The sequence below is a fragment of the Emys orbicularis genome, chromosome 1, assembly GCF_028017835.1.
Source record: "Emys orbicularis isolate rEmyOrb1 chromosome 1, rEmyOrb1.hap1, whole genome shotgun sequence".
Taxonomy (NCBI): Eukaryota; Metazoa; Chordata; order Testudines; family Emydidae; genus Emys; species Emys orbicularis.
The window spans coordinates 278,614,259-278,634,340 of record NC_088683.1 but is presented as its reverse complement, the minus strand read 5'-3'; positions in this window follow the sequence as shown (position 1 = coordinate 278,634,340).

The window sequence follows — 20,082 nt, the reverse complement described above, 5'->3', positions numbered from 1 at the left end:
AGAAACTTACTTTTTTATTTTATTTTTAATGAAAGCTGATATTCTCATGTATTCCCATGGATCCAGGGCTAGGGCCTTAAGAAATATACCAAATACCACAAGAGAAGAAAAAAATTGAGAATACGAGAATAGTATTAAAACTGGAAAGAAGACCAGGAAATTGTCCAAATACATAGTATCAAGCCATTGAAAGCTAGAAATAACCAGATCCAGTATATAGTCCTTATCATGAATCAAAATGGGACCACGTTAAGTTCAAACGACTTAACAACTGTACAAACTGATGAGAAAATCTCTTTGTAAGGTCATCTATGTGTATATTAAAAAGCTCCAGTAAGAAAATCTTAGAAATTGCAAGTGCTCTTTTTGACAACTCCTAGAAATGGGACAGATATTGAAGTGAAAGCCAGGAAGGTAATAGATAATTGCAAAAGAACAAAAGTGCCCTACAGACAAGAGCTCAATATCTCAAACTACTTGAATGTGTTATGATTACAACAGAAATATTTTTAAAATACAATACTGTCCGTCTTAACTGACATTTTTGAGAAAAAAACAACACAAGTAATCTGGTGGAGAGGATAACGGACATTGACTCATCCTCATTCAACTTTGTTTACATCACGACTACTTGACATAATGTCAGATATTCAGCAGCAGAGGTCTCGTGGGGAAAGAGATGCATGCCCCCAGGAACTAGTTGAAATGTTAGCATGATGGCCATCATCTTGGTCAATACACCAGAAACTGAATCAGGAACCTCCAGAGTTAAAAAAGCCTAAGCCACTGCAGCTTGAGCTAATGCTCAAAAGCTGCTGACTGTAGAAACTCATAACCTCTGTGATTTGGCACAGAGGAGGCCCTGTAACACACTCGCCAGTGGGATACATGCTATCTCTACTCAATGGAAGGTCATCCTGAGCTGTTTGAGTCCCTGATGAACCCATACTTATGTGATGGCTGCCATCTTGACTGACATACCAGCTTTTACCTCCTACAGTGTAAGTATGCCTGATTTTATTTTCCGTACTAATGTCAATTTTTATTTATTTATATTTGCAAAGTGCTTAACTTTTGGTATATCACTGGTATATCATAGCTGTGAATTCCTCAACTGGAAAATTACCTTTGTAGGTCCAGTTCTGTGTTTTGAGAAGCTAGCAATAGCAGAGAATCTAGAAACTCACTCACTCCAGGTATGACCACCTCTCCACCCAGGATCATAGGAGCTGCTGTATCAGAGTATTGTGACTTATTTAGTCTTTGACAGTCCCCAGCAGAAATAGTTCAGTAGAAAATATTAGAAAGTCTACATTATTCAGAGTCATGTGAAGTTTCTTTCTGACCCATTATCTAGTGGTTATTTTAAGCCCTGAATACCGCTGGTCAAAAAGTTTCAACAATATTTTAATGAAAAATGTTTCTGTTTTATGACAAGCTGTAGTCTAAACACATGATACAACCATCCCTCCCTCTGCCCCCAGCCAAATGACATTTGCTACTCTGCAAGTTTCCACACCAGCAATAAGAAATCATCTCCCCCATTCAGCCATAGAAGAAAGTGAGGAATTAATTAAATGAAATGTGTGTGTGGAGAGAGAGGAAATAAAGAGTAGAAAATCTTGTGGGAAAATATTAAATTGATGGATTTTGGAAGGAGGAAGATATTTTATATCACATGTATTGGCAGCTGAGTTGAAAAGCTTTTGAGGCATCCCCTTGTTAGAAATTTGGCAGCACATCACTATCTTAAAATATTCCATCCCTTCAGTAACAAATATAAGGTCCTTCTGACATCTTAGACTACTGTGAAGTGATCAAGGGCCTGATTCTGCAAAGTGCTGTGTATCCTTACTTCTGAAGTGCTCAGATTCTTACAAGTGTAGAGTTCTAGTCAGAGTGGGTCTCTGGGAGTAGAGGAGAGAATGTTGGGGAAAGATTGGCATTATTATTATTTCTTTGTTCCAGATTTTAAATTATCCTTTGCCACTTACTTGACCTACTCGTTTGATATCAGGAAAGCTGTCAGAAATAATGGTGAGCTCTTATCCAAAAAGAACATTTTTAAGCTTATGAACAAGGGCATTTTTAGAAGTCAAGTAGCAAAGTGATTCACATGTACCATGGCTCATAATCTTTGCGTAAATTATATCCAATATCATTTGGTAATTCCTAAATTAAAGTGACAAGTAATCTCTTCCCACATGGCATGGCTATTGTTATACATGACTGCGTGGGCACATTTAGCCATCTTAGCTTCAGTGAAAAAGCAATTTTACAGAGTACAGTACAGTACTGGTGCTTCCACCACTTTTACACTTACCAGATCTTTATTTATTATTTTAATGTAGGAAATTTAGGTTAGTATCATTGACACATCAAGTATTACTCACATGCTGTTCAGAGCAGGGTCTATGTCTTCAGATGTGTTTCTACAATCCTTAGCAAAATGAGGCCTCAATCCTAATACATATATTAAATTATATATAAACACCACTCCTCCCATGTTATACTTTTGTTTTCTAGATTGGAGAATCCTCTATTAGCAAATTTCTGTTCTGCATGTAGGTACATAGAGCAGTACATGTAGGTACATAATGCTTCCCGCAGCTCCCGTTGGTGAAGAAAGGTGAACTGTGGCCACTGCAGACGGTCAATGTAAACAAACTGTCTCATGGTCCACCAGCGGATTACCCTGACGGGCCACGTGCGGCTTGAGGGCTGCAGGTTTCCTACCACTGACATAGAGATTGATCTTTTGGATAAGTTAAGTAGATGGAGCTCGCTGAATCTATCAGACATGTTTTCCAACCCTTTCATCATTCTTGTGACTCTTCTCCAGAACCTCTCCATTAAAAAAATACCCAAACCATTCTTACTGAAGAGTGGATAATTTTTAATTACACGATCACATACTCTTTTTTCACAGGATCCCTGCTTTGTGCAGTTCACAGATGGACTGTGTTCTGGGAATGAATCAGGATTCTATAATTAATGAGGATGTTATCTGTAGAAATCATAGAAATGTAGAGTTGGATAGTTCATGGTCATCCAGTGCCATCTCCCTGCACTGAGGCAGGATGAAGTGCACCTGGACCATCCCTGGCAGATGTTCATGGAATCCCCGCCATTGCAGGTTTTTAAGAACAGGTTAGACAACCTTCCTAGATAACTTTTTACAGTACTTAACTTTCCTTATATTTAGATTCCTCCCCCACCCCAATATCCAACCTGAGCCCAGAGACAGGGATAAAGAGATTACCAATGGCACAGGGACAGGCCCTGTTGGCCCTCTGAGCCCAGAAGGGGCTTGTGCGTTCATGCATATTGACTGTGTGTGACTTGGTCAGAGGCTGATCCACTGAGGAGCCTTCTGACAAGGGCAACAGCTGTCAGGGGGCACCGCAAAGAGAGAGAGAGTGCAGGATCACACCCATCCAACAGGAGGCACTCTCGAGAGGTGAGTGCACACCATCACAAGTACCCAAAATTAGTGGACAGTTTTGGGCTTCGTTTCATGGTGCCTCAGTTCATTAATATTTTTTTGTAAAAAGTAGTATGTGATTCTGTAATGAAAGACTGTATCATAATATATTTGCACAATGAGGCCAAATTAAGGTTGCACCTTAATTCTGTCATTTTCTAACCTTTGAGTATCTGATTCTGCAAACTTAATGTTCCTTTTATGCAATTTCCTAAGTTTTTAAAAGACTTAAATTGGAAAATACAAAATTGCTATTGCATGAAACATCTGACTCCCCAGATGCTCACATATTTTGCAAATGGGTTTCACAGCTATTTGCTGGACAGCCAAAGGAACGCTGAGATTCAGAAATACTGTGTTCTATGCCAGGTACTGTAGAGGTGTGTTCTCTAATGGTTACAGACCCTTTTTGCACAGTCAACTTGTGGAACTCCTTACCTGAGGAGGTTGTGAAGGCTAGGACTATAACAATGTTTAAAAAGGGACTGGATAAATTCATGGTGGCTAAGTCCATAAATGGCTATTAGCCAGGATGGGTAAGAATGGTGTCCCTAGCCTCTGTTCGTCAGAGGATGGAGATGGATGGCAGGAGAGAGATCACTTGATCACTGCCTGTTAGGTTCACTCCCTCTGGGGCACCTGGCATTGGCCACCGTCGGTAGACAGATACTGGGCTAGATGGACCTTTGGTCTGACCCAGTACGGCCTTTCTTATGTTCTTATGTTATGTTCTGAGTCTCTCTGTCCCCTTGTATTGCCACCACCCCAACTCTTGCCCCCCTCACACAATGCCATATGCTGCTCCTCCTTTCTCTGGCTCCTGCCCATGTACACCTTTTTTCTATTTTTAACCCCTTTGCTAAGGGCTCCTGCCCGTCTTCATCTCCTCCCGCTCTGTTTCTATCTTGCACTCCCAGCTCCTACCCCTCTCCTCCTCCTTCTTTCTGCTCCTGTCACTCTTTTCCTTCAGCTTTTCCCTCATCCTCCCAGTTCTTGATCCTACCCCCTCCCCCAACCTCCTGTCCCTTTCTTTCCTCCCAACATTCCTTTCAGCCCCCACCCCGATGCATGAGTCAGGATGCCTCCTCCTTCTCCTTCACACTGTCTGGGCACCAGCAGGTTTATAATTAATAGTAGAGGATAGACAGTCTTCCAGATCCCAATTCTTCTGCTTATAACTTGGTCAAGTTAGGAAAATTTTCACAGGGACAACAATGTGCCATAATCAGTGGAAATGAAGTCAGAGGGCCCATGTTCCCTTCAGGGACAATTATTTTGGATACCAGGGGAACTGGAAACTGAAGAAGTTAGGCTGAAAACCACAGAGCCACAAACAGAGCAGTCAACAGGGATTAATAAAGTTCCACTTGTTCAACTTAACCTACATTCGGTATCACTCTTTGCAAATGAAACATGGTGGCAGTGTCCGAGCTGTGAATTCTCTGAAGTGCAGCAGCTGGTAGCAGGAGACATGGAACTCTGTCTGAAGCCTCCCAAAGCCCTGGATTTTGCAGACACAAACCTAGGCCAGCAGTGGACCTGGTGGAAGGAGGCTTTCGTGTTGCAAACAGACCTGGCCATATAGGAGGACGACAACAACAGCAGGAAAGTAAAACTATTATTTTACCTTACTGGGGAAATAGCCAGTGAGGTCTACAGCACTCCAATACTCACCATTGCCTCAGACCTCAGTAGTCCTAGGATCCCTGGGGAACCATTGCTCTCCAAAGCAGAACCAAACTGTGGAGTGACACAGGTTTTCCATTAGATAGCAATTCTAAAGGGACTTTACAAACTCCCTGATTCAGGTTGAAGGAATATCGGGTGGGGGTCTGGGCATCCATTATTTGTATTTAATATTTTAAAACCATTTTAATATAATAGAGAAGTTGTATCCTGATCAGTGGAAGTGGAGTCAGAGGACCAAAGTTCCCTAGAGGGAGTATCATTAACAAGAACTGGAAAAAAGTGGAGCTAGTCTGTAGGCAATGCAGGCACATGAAAACAGCAATCCACAGGGTTTAGTCTACAGAAAGGATGTGGACAAATTGGAGGGAGTCCAGTGGAGGGAAACAAAAATGATTAGTGGTCTGGAGCACATGACTTATGAGAAGAGGCTGAGGGAACTGTGCTTATTTAGTCTGCAGAAGAGAAGAGTGAGGGGAGATTTGATAGCAGCCTTCAACTACCTGAAGGGGGGTTTCAAAGAGGTTGGAGCTCGACTGTTCTCACTGGTGGCAGATGACAGAACAAAGAACAATGGTCCCAAGGTGCAGTGGGGGAGATCTAGGTTGGATATTAGGAAAAACTATTTCACTAGGAGGGTGGTTGAGCACTGGAATGGGTTACCTAGGGAGATGATGGAATCTCAATCCTTAGAGGTTTCTAAGGCCTGACTTGACAAAGTCCTGGCTGGGATGATTTAGTTGGTATTGGTCCTGCTTTGAGCAGGGAGTTGGACTAGATGATCTCCTGAGGTCTCTTCCAACCCTACTCTTCTATGATTCTAATCAAATTCCAGTTATTCAGTGTAACCTGCATTCAGCTTCAGTTTTTTTTTAAATGAAACATGCCCACCCCATCATGCTTGATGAGAAGGTTGCAGCCATTTTTTATGCATGTGAACCTAATCAGTTGTCCATGCCTTTGTCACTTTGATTTTACACTGTAGTGTATTCTACATGAGGTTACTTTTTAAGACCATTCCAACAAAATAATGCAGAATAGGGCTGACCATTTGGTATACATAGTATGATCAGTTTTAAGAAATATCAGTTCATCTCTATATACTTAAAGTAGGCTGCATAATATTCCTGAAATAAATTAACCTCATTTTCCTGATTCAATCATTTGTTCAAAATTTGAGGGATAAACTGATGTTTTCCTTCCCAGAATTAAAAAAAAAAATTACCAAAATCTAATGAGCTAAAGACTTGCTCAACTCCAAAATTACCTGAAATAATCCTAGTGTTAATTATTTGTAAAGGGAAACAGAGCTTTCATCAAATTCACAATGGGTTAATTTTTCATCCAGCATATTTTTCAGAAAGAGAATTTTTTGTAAAAAATATTCCTTTCTTGATGCCTCTTTAAATCCACAAATTATCATTTTATGACTTTAAAGTTATCTAGTAAAATACCCAAGTATGCCTAAAATCTATCTCCACTCCACTTGAATAATTTTAATGAAATTATCTTTTATATTTTAATACCACTTTTTAAACTTAATGGGAGTTGATGGTAGCTGAACATAAAGTAGGATTTAAAGCATAGATTAAATGAACCACATTTTTGGGGGATCATTCTCCCAGTCTTTAATGAGGGAAAACTGTTTGCAATTTTTATCAAAACTTTGAAATGCACTTCATTTAACCTATGCTTTAAATCCTAGTATGTCCTGACCATGTTATACAAATCAATTAAGAAAGAGTAGGTCCAAAATAAATTAAAAAAACAAACAAAAAAACAACCACCCTGACAGACAGTGCAGACACATATTTCCATAGGAAATCAACAATAGAAAATAAAAATGTCAATCTTAACCATCTGTCAAAAAATGAGAGTGAAATGGCAAGAAAAAATAGTAGTATCTGGAAATCAGAAAGAAGAAAATAAGAATACAACAGGTCAAAAAAGCTTCACTAAAATTTGTGCAATTTTTTTTTATTTTGTCAACATTTCAAAAACTCTCATCCACTCTAAAGTGGCATGATAGTAGGGACTGTTCAACAAGCCTATCTGGCTAACAAACAAAAAAGCCCATCAAATTATAGTTAAACAAAGACATCTACCAAATGTTAAGTTTTTTTCCCCTTTGAGCTTTCTTATCTTCAGCTCTGAAGGGTGAAAAGTTTCTGCCGAGGTTGGGCATGGAGGCAGCTAATTTTGAGCAGCCAGATACCAGGGCAATAAGAGCAGCCCTGCAAGGGGTTCTGCATCTCCATGAGGCTTTAAAAACCTGTTTCAGTAATGAGCCACAGTAATGTGTGATGCTTATCTATGCTGTGCCTTCCCATACTATCCCTCCATTGGATCAATTTCCCTGTAACCCCCCCCCCCCCCACCACCACCACACCCCTGTGAATGGAAAAACTAATGAGCATTTCTTTCTCGAAGCATTTACTTTTATTATGCACACATGAAGAAACTGAAAAGAACAGAAAAATTAGTTAACCTTGGACAAACAGGAGGGGAGAAACAAAGTCAGCTTGTTTTCTAAAACACAATACTCTTGACTATCGAAGATCTTGGAATGGGTGCCTTCTGTTCTTTGAACCTTCCCTGGGGTTGAGCAGAAGAGATATTGCACTCCCCTGCCCAGCCTCATGGAATGTTTGGGGGAGGAGGATTGTGAATGGGGTGATGCTTGCAGGCAGTTCTGCAGGACCTGCTGAGGGAGCCTAGCAGCATCTTATCTTGTGTGGCACAGTCTTATTCCTGGGAGGCTCTCCTTCTCTCCATGTTGATGTCCAGATTCTCAGAGAGTGAAATCTTCCAGGCTCTGAGCTCTGTCTCAGCTTTCCCGAGGCATTCATTATCTTGTTGAACATGTCATCCTGCATCCTCTTTTTCTGACTTCTTATCTATGAAAGCTTCTTTCCCATTGTGGAAGATGCCCTGAAGTCCAAGCTTTCCACTGTAAGGCATGCAAAGAACAATGCAACCATCGACAGTGCAGACATTGTTTCTGGTGCAAGGTTGCTATTAAAAAAAAATCCCTTTACTACACTCCACTGCTAGCCAGAACATAATCAGAATCCCTAGCTATTCTATGAACTGGTTTTCTGTTTCAGCCATAGTGATTATGGCCCTGAGGCATGGGGAACAGGCTTTGTGATGTAACTTGTGGCAAACTCATATCAGCACTACAGTTGGGCATTTGAACAATGTCCCCTCCCCCTAGCAACATGGATGTTGCTTGCGAACAGGGAACAGCATTTACACTCCCAAATTGCTGTCTTCTGGGGGAAGGCGGTGGGGGGGGAAGACACAGGAAATCTTCCCAGCCCATTCTTTAACACTGCTCATGGAAAGCATGGTTGAGAGACCCAGAATTCAACGTGTGTGTGTGGGGGGGGGGGGAGGAATCATATGCTCTATTGTTTGCAGTGCAAGCACTTGTAATGAGAACTTTCCCCGTTTCCCCTAGGTGACCTTATGTGATATCAGTCTCCGGAGGGTGACAGCGGCAGCAAGGGAGCAGATGCTGCAAGGTATAGACCTGGTCCTCATGATGCTGTGCTGTTTACCCAGGGGCGGATTAGGGTTTTGTGGAGCCCTGGGCCAAAGCAAGTGGAGACCTCTTCCCAACCCTTCTGTCTGCAGTCTTCTCCTGCCTCATGCTCCTGCTGAGGAAATGCGGTTGGGGTTCAGGGGCTTGCTCTGCCTACCCACCCAGCACTCCTGCTAGGGGGCGGGGCATGGGGGCTTGTCCTGATTCACCCAGTTGGTGCTCCTGCCACTCCCTGGCTCGAGCACCGGGATGGTGGAGCAAACCCCTGCGCCCTAACCCTGTTCCCTGGCAGGAGTGCTGGGCAGGTGGGCAGAGCAGGTCAGGGCGTTGGGGTGTCCATTTTTCCAGGGGCCCCCAATTGGCTGGAGCCCCTGAGCATGGGTCCCATTGTCCCAGTGGCTAATCTGCCACTGTGTGTACCACAATGATGACAGCAGAGTTAATACATGAGTGGCATGGCAAAATGTCCTACCATGGTGGAGGAAATATGGCAGCCCTCCCCAGAAGCCTTCTTCAAAGGATTGCAGAGTATAGGGTGACCAGATGTCCCGATTCTATAGGGACAGTCCCGATTTGGGGGTCTTTTTCTTATATAGGCTCCTATTACCCCGCCACCCCCGTCCAAATTTTTCACACTTGATGTCTGGTCACCCTAGCAGAGTACCTCCATGAAAGTTTCCTAGAGATCTCCATGGAGGATTCCTGGTCATCAATGTGTACATAAACAGTCTTTTTCTGGGGAGCACCCTCTGCATAGCTGGAGTGGCCATGGGGAAGCAGATACCCACCACATCTAATTTTTTGTTCTGATTATACATAAAATATAATAGCATGTAACCACTACAGTTTGATTGTAAATGTAAACTCATTAGAGGTGCCTTCCATGGCATCACACTCTGCTACCATGCTGTCCCACAACTGGCTGGGCTCCATGGTTAAAAACAGCTTCTGGCTCCTGGGGAGAATTGATCCACCGCTTACCTGTCTCCCATTCTCCTCCTCCTCTTCCTCATCCAAAATGTCCTCTTTATTGTTGCCTGACATGGCCCAGGATTTGGACTCCGTGGAGGAATCGATGCTGCATTTAGGGCTAGTGGTGGGGTCGCCACCGAGAATCACATGCAGCTCATTGGAAAAGTGGCATGTCTGTATGGCAGAACCAGAACGACTGGTTCACCTCCCTTGTCTTCTGGTACGCTTGCTGAAGCTCCTTTATTTTCACATGGCACTGCTGCATGTGCCTGGTGTAGCTCTTCTCCCCCATGCCCCACCCGATCTTTGCATATTTGTCAGTGTTTCTTCTGCTGGATTGGAGCTATGTCTGCACAAACTCTTCTCTCCACACAGCAAGAAGATCCACCACCTCCTGTGTACTCCAGGCTGGAGTGCGTTTGGGGTATTGAGTCTCCATAATCAGCTGTGCTGGCAAGCTCTCCATGATGATCAAACAGAAAATGGGATTTCAAAAGTTCCTGGAGCTTTACCAGGGGAAGGGTTTTTTCCTGTGTACCTGAATGCTGTGCAGTGGAGTTGAAAAGACTCTCCAGAGTGGTCACAGTGGAGCATTGTGGGACACCTATGGGAGGCCAGTTAAGTCAAATTACATCTTCGCTACCTCTATGTTGACCCATGAACAGTGAAGTAAGTGTTATGCCTCTCGCAGCGATGGAGTACAGAAGTGAACATTACATTCGACTTAGGTCAGCTGAAGGGACCTAGTTGTGTAGATGCATTCATTATTAGCTTGACTTAAGGCAGCTTCTGTCGACCTAAATTTGTAGGCCAGGGTGCTACTCCAGCACAAGTCTGTCCTTCCTAGCAATGAAGTGCTGCAATTAATTAAACCAATTACAATTGTAAGAAAAGGAAAAAATATATATATACTATCTCATTCAAAGTCATTAATTAAGTAAATTGAGTACTTTTGCTATGTGCATTTTTGACTTTTGTTAATAATATTGGGATACTAAGAATCGTGTGACTAATAATAAATTATTGCATTTAAGAGACTTTTTCCTTATTGCAACATTTTCCCATCACTTATGTTTTAGCATTGATCTATAATCACCTTGTCTTCTAAAAGGTCAGAGAGAGTCAGTTTTCATGCAGCAAAGATTTTTCATAATATGTGACAAACTGATTTGGCTCTTTTAAGGTCCTCAGATTGTAATCATGTGGAGTTTCTTGCAAATTATAATTATATAGCATGCTTATAATTTCATCCAGCACAAACTTTGCTATTAGTGTCTTATGTCAGGATTACTTTATACTTGGGATGCGAAAATGCATTCAGGTCATTTTTAACCCACAATTTAGTGATGGAAACCTTTAAACCTTCTTTTCTATTTATAATTCTGTTTTGGCTTTCATTCCTTATCATTTCTTGTTTCTCCAGTGTTAGGTGTTTTAAGGGCATCCCTGCTGGCCTTCACTGAAGTTTCTATGCTAAAGAAAGGGCTATTGAAAACACAACAGAATGTCAGTAATTTAGTTGGTAAATGGGCCAGCATAGGAGAAGTTTGTTGGTGCTGCTGTTCAGGGTAAAACACAAGGTCCTCTCTCTTATTGAGTTGGAATTTCTTAAAAAGTTTGAGCACTCTTCTCATGATTATTGGTAAGTGTAAAAACAATTTTACAATTACATACATAGACTCATATTTGTAAGCACAAAAGAGACTCGGTAAAATTCTGACCCCACTTTGAAGTCAATGGGAGTTTTGCCATTGACTTTAATAGAACCGGGATTTCACCCCATGTTTAGAAGCTGGCACAAAAGAGAGAATATAGTTAGAAGAACATAAATGCAGAAGAACTGTGAAGGAAAATAAAAAAAATAGCCGTGACAGAAAATGGATTTATATGGATTTGCCTCTACAGATGTGAGTGAGCTGAAAATGTATTCATGATGTCCTGTTTAGTTATAAGGGATCTTTGTGTAGCTGTTCCTGGGAGGAACTTGCACAGCTGTTCATTAGTATTGTTATGTTGGAAGGTGTTAATGGCTGTCATCAAGGGGGTCTTTGATCTGTAGACCATCACAGAGCTCACTAAAACCGATGGTTGTGCTAGTCAAGCAATTAAATGTCCATCTATGTAGTGATAGTTGGAAACAATAGTAAGCCACCACCCAAGACAACAGAACATATAGTGAAGTTGAGCCATGTGGGCTGAATGGGTTCCCTGTGACTGATTTTAAAACACGGGGACTGGGGGAATGATTGGTTGCAGCTCTGTGTGTGAGAAGCAGAACAGATACACTGAGAGAAGCAGACATGAGTGTGGCCCTGAGATGATGCTTAGAGAGAGAACTATTTTTGTCACAGAAGATACTGAGAAGTCAGACTTGGATGTCTGAGCAAGGAAACTGCCTGCTGTTGTTTGTTCTTACTGTGTTCAGTAACATAGGACATTGTGTATGTTCTTTGTAAATAAACAGGATTTCACCAAAGACATAGCTGGCTCATGTAACCAGTTTCTCCTTCTAATTGAAACAACACAGCAAATCCACAAATATTGGCTAATCATTTTGGACAAAAAGGGGAACAGTATTTCCACATGTATTCTGAAATAATTATAATTAAGAATTCCACAGATTTTTCAAATTTTACATTAAATCCGCGTGAAAAGTCATTCAGATTTCCAGTGGCATGATAGAAAACACTTTTACATTTTGAAAAAAAAAGTTTCCTTTCATATCCTTCTATGCATGAGATCTGTCATCCTGCCCAATTCAGATCTCTGCATGAGAAATTACCTCTAGCTACGCTTAAATAACAAACTAACATAGTGACTTAGTTCCTTGGTCAATAAATACTCAATACAGTTCCCTCTATTTAATTGGGAATAGATTCATTGTCCCGAGACATCTATACAGAGGACATCACCGGCCACCGCCAATACCGAGAGTGAGCCGGCATGACTTCATGCACCCACAATGAGTAAGAGACCTGTAGACTTCCTCTGTTGGACCTTATTCCCTGAGCCCTGAACCCACCGAACCGAACTGTACTCCACCATATGAGGGTCATCCTATCCCCATTACCCGGCCCACTTATTTATACCCACAATTGTCTGTAATTCGTGTATGAGTGATGTACCCTCATTGCTTGCTGACTGTACCTTGATCTTACCCACCGTATACCCCCCCATTGGGGATATTGCAGACTGTATATTTTATGTACTATTCAATACCAAAATACTAACATCCCCCTATACCCTGTATGTTACCCCTGATGACTAATAACTGACGTTTCAAACTCTCTGTATCATCTATTTTTAAATTAGTGACACTCGCTAGCACAGGTATTGCTTAGGGACTCAGGTCTTTCAATAAACTGATTATCAGAGGGTAAATACAGAAGAATATCTTTACAAATGTCAAAATATTGAAGTGAACTTGGCATAATTGTCAATTCTGATGCATTTCAACTAAAATGGTGCAAATGTTTAAACTACATTTTTGCTATAGATCAAAATAGGTTTGGATTTTTCTTCTTTTAAACACTAATTAAAAATGGCTTTATGTTACAAAATTGAAACTTAGCATTTTCAGAAATCTTTAGTGAGATAGGATTTTGGGGGAAAGTACAGTTGTAGTTTAAAATCATTCAATAAGTCTTCATTTTACCAGGTAAATGTTGATCACCTTGCAGAAACTGTAACCATATGTTTGGTTAAAAGACCACTTGTTCATACCAGGTCTATGAGCATATTTAGTAAAATGAAAATAATATATACTGTTAACAGATTACCTAGAGATGTGGTAAATTATCTGTGTCTTGTTCTCTGTACATCAAGATTTGATGTCTGTCTTCAAGGTATGGTCAAGCTCAAGCTCTTAGAATTTGAGCTAGATACACAAATCACTGTGTAAAATTTTCCATGGCTTCTGTTACATAGGTGGTCAGTCTAGAAGACCACAATGGCTTTAAAACCTAGAAATTTATGAAGTTACCAATCTCTAGGGTCAAAAACAACTCAACAGAAATGTAGAGAGGGGGCAGAATCATGGCTCTGATCCCCTCTGCACAAGGAGCACTCTTTTTATAGGTGCAGCAGCAATAATGACCATACTGCACCTGAAGCAGGGGGGATATTGTCCAGACTTGCCAGAGGAAGGTAGCCGTGCTTTATGGGTGTGGGGGAAGGAGGTCAGAAACTACTGCAAAAAGATGGTTGGAGGGTCAATTTGGTGACACTGATGAACCCCCAGGGAACTTAACAGTGTAAGGTTTTAAATGGTGCATTCCCTGGCATAAGAAGCCGTTTCTCCAGGCAGCAAGCAATGCAGCAGCAGGGAGCAGAGGATACAGGCAAACTAGGCAGCATGGCACCACATGGATGCAGGAAATTGAGAGTGGGGATGGGAGGGGGGATTTCCCCCTTCTCTGGTAAGGGACAGGCAGAGCCAGGGCAAGGGCGTGCATATCGCAGCTTCCCCAGGATAAGCTTCAGAAGCAATTGGGATGGCTTTGGAGAGCTGTAGGAGACAAGAAACTCATGCTACGAGACCTTCAGGCTATTATGGGGCACCTGAACTATGCCTGCAGGGTTGTTGCTCTGGGGCAGATATTCTGTATCTGGCTTGTGGCAGCAACAGTGGGAATAGCCAGGCCACACCATTACATACATACAAGTTACTAGAAAGATGAAAGAAAACTTGAAGGTGTGGGAATGGATTTTGAGTCAATTTTATGTGGTGTCGTTATAGAGGAATGAATGGTTATTAAAGGCAGGTTTGAAAATCCATTCAGATTCTTCAGGGGGTATGGGTTTTGGGGTGTTTACCAAGGTGAGTGGTGTGCCCAGAAATGGCCCACCATCTGGATGTAAAACAGGGTAATGTGTGACATGACTTCCCTGGAACTTTTCCCCATTTTAGTTGCAGTGGTTATTGGAGGACCAGAGTTGGCTAATAAAAGGGTGTGTTTCTTGTGCGACAACATGGTGGTGGTTCATGTTATCAATTGCCAAACTTCCAGATTACACAGGATTATGAATTTAGTGAGGGCATTTGTGCTAGAATGTTTAAGCCTTAACATCTGTTTATTCCAACCATGTTCCCATGTTGGATAATGGCATAGCAGATGCCTTGTCTTGTTTTCAGTTTGACAGATTTGAGGAGTTTACATCAGGAGCTAGCAAAGAACCTGAGTGGATGCCGCTGATGCTATGGAGCCTCAGTGTATGATGTTGTTAGTGGCATGGAGTTCTTTGGCTCTGGCCATGCGACTGAGCTGTGAAGGAAGTTTTAATGAGTTCTTCCAATTTCAGGATCCTGAATGCTGAAGGATTCAGCAGGGCAGGTGCTGTGGTACATGGTCATTGGCAACCTGGCTGCTGGTGTCCTCGATGATCCTGGCATAGTGCAAGGGACAACTGAGTTCTTTAGGGAGGATGGGGGTTCACCTGTCAGACTTGGGGGCTGACATGTTTTTGGCTGCTATAAAAGTGGCCTTTAGGATATGTCTGGCAATGCGACTGGGTTTGGGCGGTGGGAGGCAGCCAAGCAGATGTCAAGTGCAGGTACTCCATAGATAAGCCATCCAGTGACCAGATAAATGGCCTGATAAAGGACTTAAAAAGGAGGTGCTGGTTAAAGGAACAGAACAGGGGTGTGGTTCATATGATTGTTAGGGCAGGGAGCAAATCCCCCTTTCTTATAGTCCCCTAGGTTGACTGAGGGACCTGGATGGAAAATGAAGGGGGGCTGGTGGAAGCCCGGGGTAGTTATTTGCAGGAACATGGAGTTGCCTGCACTGTACACTTTTATCTACCGGGTAGTCCCTGACATCTAATAATAGAATTGTGGCCTGATTAAATCCATATCAAGTGTCTCTTGCCTTCTTTCAGTACAGCCGGACAGTATTCCCCATGCCCACATGGGAGCTCAGGGAATCCTTGCATCTCTCTAATATCTTGTGAAATACATGCAGGGCAATATGCCTGCATGTCAACCCCAACACATGACCATGCCTTAATGACAAAAAACTGGTCCAAAAAAGAATTCAGCACCTTAGTAAATAGAAGAGCTGGCCAACAATTTTCCAAAAGAGCAGCATTCTAGAATACAGCTTCAATGAAATCAAAACATTTCCTGGGAACATAAAGATTTTCTTAAAATTTTCAACAACAAAATCAATGTTTCCTTTTAACAAGGCCCAATGATTTTGAAAATATTTCAATTTTTGGAAAATTTAGACTCCTTATTCAGAATCAGGAGAAAAGGAAATTTTGAAATATCAGAATTTCTTATAGGACAGAAATTCCAAGCTTTCTGGAAATTCCAACTGCTCTAGTAAGCAGTTCTGTTGTGCAATTAGTCATGCTTCATTTCTCAAATACATCTATTTTTATATAGGCATCAATTTGGCACTATACTGTCAGCTGTTTTCCACTGCTTCCAATTGTTAAGATATTTTGACACAAGAATTGCATTTAAAATAAAAAGAGCAAAGCAAATCTTCAAATCAAAAGGTCTGTCCCACCATACCCTAAGAAAGTTCTGTAAAATTTTAGAAATTAATACTAAAAAGACTTTTAGAGAAATATATCCAATGATGCTTTATGAAGTTTTAAAATATTTTCTATTTACATTTTATGTTCTCTCTCAATTCTTTCCAAATGCAGTGCTTGTAAAAATCACAGTTCTATAATGATAGTCTCAAGCTTTAGTGAAAAGGATATCACTGCTTTCACTCAAGGCTACAAATTTAACATAGTACATCAATTATATGCATTGCTATGATACACGATTAGTACTACAAGGTAACTACATACTGTTATCTTGATTAGGCAAAAATGAATTATTACTGGCTTTAATAGTATGGTAATCTGACAATGAAAATTGGGCAATTTGTGTTCTATAACAGCATGTAATTGTTATTAAAAATGATGTGACAAGATTTACCAAGATCTTTAGCTGGATAAACATTATGGCATTATATACAGGAGTATTGGATTCAGTGAGAGCTTTGTCTAAATAAAGAGTGCAGCATGTAAAACTTGTGTCAAAATATTTGATTAAAAGCAATTGGGTGGAAGCAAACTGTGGGATCTGTATGCGAAAGCTTATTGAGCACGTTGCTCAGTGTAGAAGTGGCATACAGATCCCACAATTACAGCTTTAGGTAGATTCCATTCTTCATGTTTAATTCTGAAAGGAGAGTCTGAAATTGGATTCAAGTGCAAGATCAGGATATCAGTCCATCACTCTAATCTACACAAAGGGATCCATTATACTCATTTATATTTAATTTATTTGTGTGTGTGTGTGTTACTGAGTGCCCTATTGACTTCTTTGCAAACCACTTCATGCCCACCCTTGCACTGAACAATTTTTCTCCATTCATTCTGTACAGAATTATTTGGTGTTCAACAGAAAAACATTTAACCACCAGAACTGCATTTTAGGGTGCAGTTACATTGGTGTTGAAGTTAATGATTTCTCCAAACAGGCGAAAACCCACCTAAAAGAAATCAGTTTCACAGCAGAGTTTAAGGGAAGATCTATTTCTCAGTAAAAGAATGATAACGAAAACTTAATAAAACCTTAGCTATAACATATAGGCTAACCTGGTTTTTTTTTAAATAATCCAGAATTGTGTTCAGAGGTTTCCAATTAGAATGGGTTAGATATTTTAAATACAGTTTCAAACCTAAAATAAAACATTCATTATTTTTAAAAATGATATAAATTTTAACTGGCCCTACATGAGCGTGTAACCCCTGGTTGAGTGTGTGTTGCCACTCCCCCCTGGGCCTAGTCTGGCCCAGGAGGACATGAGTCTGTTCCAGCTCATGCTTTTTAGTCATGGAGTTCCCTGGTTCAGTTCCCAGTGTATCAGCTAAAATGGTAGTTGGATGGGGGCAGAGCATGCAAACTTGGATGCATTCACTGTGGCATAGAAAGTCAAGAGGTATCTAATATCAGTAATGATCCCACTCCCTTTCTCACCAACCAGTGGAATAGGGATAGTGCAGGCAGAATACACAAATAATCTTCTCAAATGACATAAGAATGGCCATACTGGGTCAGACCAAAGGTCCATCCAGCCCAGTATCCTGTCTACCAACAGTGACCAATGCCAGGTGTCCCAGAGGGAGTGAACCTAACAGAATAATCAAGTGATCGCTCTCCTGCCATCCATATCTCCACCCTCTGACAAACAGAGGCTCCTTACCCATTCTGGCTAATATCCATTAATGGACTTAACCTCCATGAATTTATCCAGTTCTCTTTTAAACCCTGTTATAGTCCTAGCCTTCACAACCTCCTCCGGCAAGGAGTTCCACAGGTTGACTGTGCACTGTGTGAAGAAGACATTCCTTTTATTTGTTTTAAACCTGCTGCCCATCAATTTCATTCGGTGGTCCCTAGTTCTTGTATTATGGGAACAAGTAAATAATTTTTCCTTATTCACTTTCTCCACACCACTCATGATTTTATATACCTCTATCATATCCCCCCTTAGTCTCCTCTTTTCTAAGCTGAAAAGTCCTAGCCTCTTTAATCTCTTCTCATATGGGACCTGTTCCAAACCCCTAATCATTTTACTTGCCCTTCTCTGAACCTTTTCCGATGCTAGTATATATTTTTTGAGATGAGGCGACCACCTCTGTACGGAGTATTCAAGATCTGGGCATACCATGGATTTATATAAGGGCAATAAGATATTCTTATTCTCTATACCTTTTTTAATGATTCCTAACTGTAGTGGGGCGGCAGCAGCCAATCAGAAAAGGCCTGTGGAGAGCCAATCAGGGCCGGGCTGGGCCCTATATAAAAACTGCCTAGCAAAGGAGAGGGCAGTCTCTCCCTGAATAGCAAGGGAAGAGGACTGGCTCCTGAGGTAAGGAGGTAGCACCTTGGACAGAGCAGTGCTGGGCGGTCGGGGGAGCAGAGGAGAGCTCTGGCCCAGTTACCTGCCAGGCTGCGGCCCCTGTTAAAAAGGGTCAAGGAGGGGCATGGGGCCACAGGGGAAGTGGCCCAGGGAAGATAGGTAGACAAGAGGGGAGAGAAGGAGGGCAGAGAGAGGCTGTGGCTAGAGGGTCCCTGGGATGGGACCCAGAGTAGTGGGTGGGCCTGGGTCCTCCCCTTTCCCCCTTGCACTGCACCTGGCCACAGAGGAGAGTGGCTAAGACAGACTGCAACTTGCCCTGAGGTGAGGGGCTAGACATTGGAGTTGTGGTTGGTCACTGAGGCAGATGCAAGCCAAAAGACTGCCATTAAACCTCCCTCGCCCCCCCCCCCCCCAGAAGGGGGTGAGAATGGAGTAGTGGGCATTGCCGGAGGGCAGTGTCCTGAAGCGGACACCGCCGAGCGGGGAGCAAGGTGGTTCCCAAATCACCAGAGCAGACAATGGGTGAGACACCACACGCAGAGGGTGCTCCACAGCTGACAAGAACTAATTCCTGGAGCAACCAGCAGGAGGCACCAGCGGTGGTAAGTCCTGACCCCGTTACATTAACATCCTGTTTGCTTTTTTGAGTGCCACTGCACACTGCGTGGACGTCTTCAGAGAAATATCCACGATGACTCCAAGATCTCTTTCCTGATTAGTTGTAGCTAAATTAGCCCCCATCATATTGTATGTATAGTAAGGGTTATTTTTTCCAAAGTGCATTACTTTACATTTATCCACATTAAATTTCATTTGCCATTTTGTTGCCCAATCACTTAGTTTTGTGAGATCTTTTTGAAGTTCTTCACAGTCTGCTTTGGTCTTAACTATCTTGAGCAGTTTAATATCATCTGCAAACTTTGCCACCTCACTGTTTAGCCCTTTCTCCAGATCATTTATAAATAAGTTGAATAGGATTGGTCCTAGGACTGACCCTTGGGGAAACATCACTAGTTACCCCTCTCCATTCTCAAAATTTACCATTTATTCCTACCCTTTGTTCCCTGTCTTTTAACCAGTTCTCAATCCATGAAAGGATCTTCCGTCTTATCCCATGACAACTTAATTTACGTAAGAACCTTTGGTGACGGACCTTGTCAAAGGCTTTCTGGAAATCTAAGTACACTTAGATCTCCTTTGTCCACATGTTTGTTGACCCCTTCAAAGAACTCTAATAGATTAGTAAGACATGATTTCCCTTTACAGAAACCATGTTGACTTTTGCCCAACAATTTATGTTCTTCTATGTGTCTGACAATTTTATTCTTTACTATTGTTTCAGCTAATTTGCTCAGTACTGATGTTAGACTTAACGGTCTGTAATTGCCGTGATCACCTCTAGAGCCCTTTTTAAATATTGACGTTACATTAGTTATCTTCCAGTCATAGGATACAGAAGCTGATTTAAAGGACAGGTTACAAACCATAGTTAATTGTTCCACAATTGCACAATTAAGTTCTTT